Genomic DNA, 4256 nt, shown 5'->3' with positions numbered 1-4256 from the left:
AATATATTAATTAATTATAAGATATTATGGTTGTAATATCCATGGATAAATTAAACGACTTTTTTTCATAAATAATTTCTAATTTTATTTAGTAAAATACCAAAATATGATTATAAAGTTAAACAATTAATCTCTATTTTAATTAATTTAAAAAAAATCTCTATTTTAATTTTTAAACAAAAAATATAACTTTTTATTTAAAAATATGGTATAATAATTTTGTTTAAATCTCATCCAAAATTTCCACTCAACTTTTTAAAAGTAAAATGCAAAATTTTACACCGCATATAAGAAAAACAAATGAGTGAAGAAATTAGTAAACATATATAGTAGTCGACGGAACATTTTTTTTTGGAAAGCAAAATCTTTATTGATTAAAAAGTCAAGATACAAATATTCCTCTCAACAATGAAATAATACAACGACGCAAACAACAACCGTAAAACGGTGACCGTAAATAACGAATGCAATCAAGCTAGGGTCACTCAATCGCATTCAGCACATAGATTCGAGGGCAATAATAACAACTACATGACCAACTCCAACAGTAACGACCATTGGAGGACTATGCGTACACTGACTCTAACGAACGAGCCTACCGAACAAATGAGACCAGAGCAAGAGTCGTTGATATCACAACCTCAAAACCAAGGCCAAACACAACCATAGCAACCAAAATGTTGAACGCAATGTGTAAGACCCAAGTTTTTAAGCTTATGCTAAGTGAATAAACTTCTTATTCACGATTAGGGTTGATGTAATGTGAAAGGAAACCTGAACAAGAGTTATTAAATGAAATAAATTTATGAAGGAGAAAGTTCAGGAAAAGTTTAAGGATTGCATCACGATCGATAAAAGTTATAGCACGATCGTTACACGCTTAAACCTAGGTCAGAAACCCTAGTAAATAGCTAGTTTTCACTTATAGGCACGATGGAAGTTAATTCCAAAAATCTTCAGAGAAATGTTAGAATTTCTCTTATTCCATATATAACAAGCGTTTCGAGGCGAAACTCTAGGATCTACGAACGTCCGATTCCAATCATCGGAAGTTTGCCGAAACCGAAACCCTGGTATTTCAAAACCCTAGAATCACCCGACAATGAAGACTTTTTCTATTCAGAGCTTCAAAAGAAGATTCTACACGCGGACACCCATTTCTCTTGATGATTTCAATCTTTCTTCAGAAGGAAGTTTTCTATTCCGACATCCGATGCAAAAAGCAACTTATCGGGTAAAATAGTTTTACACCGACTTTGCATTAGTTACCAAAAATACAAGGAGACCTCATTTTAGTTTTGGAATTCTTTCGCCAAAACATATCTTAGAATTCACAGAGAATGACGCCGGAAAAATCAGAATCGCGAAACTTTCATTTTACCGCGTTTTGCCAACCTCTATATATAGCCAAGAATGAGAAAAAACACAAAAATCTTACCCATTTTCTCTCTTGAACCCGCGAGCTTTGGAGGAGGAGGAGGAGAAGAGATTTTGTTCAATTCTTGCTTGATCGTTGATCCAACAGTTGCTACTTCAAGGTACCGAGGTATAGTCGCTAATCCTTACCTCTGATCGCTTTTTCCATAGCTTTTCTCTAGACTTTTCTGTGCTCATAGTTTTGAGGTTTTTGCAAAACTATTCTGAATATTTCATTTTTGATTCTAAACATCTTCCTTACGTGCCCAAGATCACTTCTGTCGGATTAGTTTTTCCGTTATGTCGCCGAAATTCCGCCGGAATCAATTTATGCCTCAAATACCCATTTTTGGAGTAAAGCTTTGTCCTTTGGGCTGAAAACTATCGCCGTAGCTTAGTGCTAGTAGGATTAGTTGTCGTAAACGTCGTTGGTGACGTCCCTGTCAAATTTGCTTTTTGGGATTTCAGTTTTGAAATTCTAAGTTAAAAATCATGACCAAAATACCCCTGCGACAGTTTTTGATCCGATAATTTTTCCGAGTTTAGAATACCCTTAGTTACGGCTAATGATAGCATAGGAACCAAGTTTGATCGAAGAAAAATCGAGCCCCACAATTACCAAAAGTGGCCGAGCCCTTTAAGGGGGGAGGAGGAAAATTTTCTTTTCCGAAAACTTGTCCTTTCGCGCTAGATTATCGTACCTCGGAGTATGTACTACTTCGTGGAACCTTAGTAAGTATTGATAGCTTAGTTTCCGATAGATTCTGATAGTATTTCTGTGGTTTTGCTCTAAAGGTGATTTTGAGGAATTCCCAGAGGAGCAAGGCTTTGCTTGTGAGGAAGAGTTAGAAGATCACCCTGGAGAATCTACAGGTGAGGGCTACTCACTGAATCTCTAGTTAATGCTTAGGGTCGATGCTTTCGACATTGTTTACTGTTTATGCACTTGTTTGTGTTTGATTGGAAAAATGTTTTCTGAGGCTTCGGCTGACAATGTAGATGTTGCATCTACTACTATGTTTTTGATGATTGACTTACATGCTATGTGCTATGTGGGTAATATAGGATGTGTGGTGCATGCTTTATATGCTAAGTGCTATATGGTTATTGCATAATATGTTGATATATGACATGTTGGTTGATTGTGCTGAGTTAATTATGCGTTTGCAATGAAATCTGAGTTTCTGAGTAGTGAGAATAGCGGGCAGGTCATGCCGATTTTATTTTGAGAGTTTTGAGAAAGTTTGATAGGACGAATGAGATTCGGGCCTTGTTATGGTGTTTCATGGATCGAGACATTCTCTGGTGTCATTTGGGGATTAGGAGATCCCGAGAACTTATAGGATTTGCGATAAGACTAAAAGGATATTATTTTGTAAAGAAAACTCATAAGACATTAAACAACCTCTAAATCTTTAAAATAATGATTATATACTCGAAGGAAGCTTTGGATGCAAATCTTAGTTTTTGGAAAACGAGAAGTGTCGTCGGATCCAAGTGTTGAGGAAGTTGAGAAGTTTTGAGTATGTTGATACTCTTGTGCTGTTGGAGCAGCGGTGTTTGTTGGGCTATCCGAGGGATAAGCCGGGAAATTGATAGTTTCCGAGTATGTTGATACTCTTTGCTCGTTGAGCAGTTTTGACCATCGGATGGAGATGAGTCGGATGATTTGGAGATCATCATGAGATAATGTGTTGTTGTGAAGTGTTGTCTTTTGTCGCAGAATCGACTGTTACCTTAGGGTAAGTTTTTAGAGACATTAATTTAGCTAGAACACGTGGCGACGTGTCGAGTGAGATCAGAGACGTTGTTTGACTAATCATCCTGCATTCATGCAACATTAATGGGGTATTAACACAGGACGTACTCTGGACCTCGTCGGATTCCAAAATGGTCATAAGACCCGGATTTCCGTGTAAGAGCGTTTGTAGACGACTCTTGTAGCAGACCGAAATGGCAGACCTACGGGTTACGGCTGATCTGACTACCGTTGTTGTTGGAGTAAGAGGCACGCGGGCCGAAATGGTCCCACCGTGGCTGGTGCTAGGGCTGATCCGTTGATGTCCATCCGTTCCGGAATGCATTTGGTTAACTGGGTTAACCGCCATATCATTTCATGCAACATGCATACTGACATTAGTTGATGAGTGTGTTTGATACTTGTTAGTTCTACTTGATGCATGTTAACTGTGATTTACCGTCGTTATATTCATTGTGGAATATGCAACCCTAGGATGTTATCCCTAGCTATAAGCCTAAGTGGCTATTCTTTTATCTGTATCTATTGGTGATATTAATTATATAATTCTTTGGAGTTGACCCTCGTGTCTTCTGTGTGTGTTTTGGCGGACAACGCCTTTTGTCAGATGTCCATTGCGGACTGGTTCACAATGGTCCACCCTTCGGGGGGGATTAGATACGAGATGATTGACCAGGACGACCCTGGTTCGTGGGTGGTAGACCCCGCTAGCCATCGAGCGACGTACTCAGGGCGGATCATGGAGGATCGTGTGGATAGTGGAGGACACTTGATAGAGGGAGTGTTGAGGAGGTGCACCGTCAGTTTCAACCTGCCGCCCGGCGTGCATTGCGGACCAGGAGTAGGAGGACCACCACCACCACCGTTATCTTCAGATGAGGAGGATCCCTCAGAGGAGGAGCCGGTGGGAGTGACTTCTTCAGAGTCTAGCTCACCTGCCGTTGCGATCGTTGATGATTAGGATTCGGGCCCTAAGCCCGTGAGCCCAGCACCGGAGCGTATCGCTGTGGCGAGAGGAGGACGGGTAGTGTTTGTAGACTTGGTCGTTCTGGATTCTGATTCAGGACGACGATCATGCTAG

Source organism: Lotus japonicus, chromosome 1 (genome assembly GCF_012489685.1).
Source record: "Lotus japonicus ecotype B-129 chromosome 1, LjGifu_v1.2".
Taxonomy (NCBI): domain Eukaryota; kingdom Viridiplantae; phylum Streptophyta; class Magnoliopsida; order Fabales; family Fabaceae; genus Lotus; species Lotus japonicus.
The sequence above is the reverse complement of the archived record's forward strand: the minus strand, read 5'-3'. Positions refer to the sequence as shown.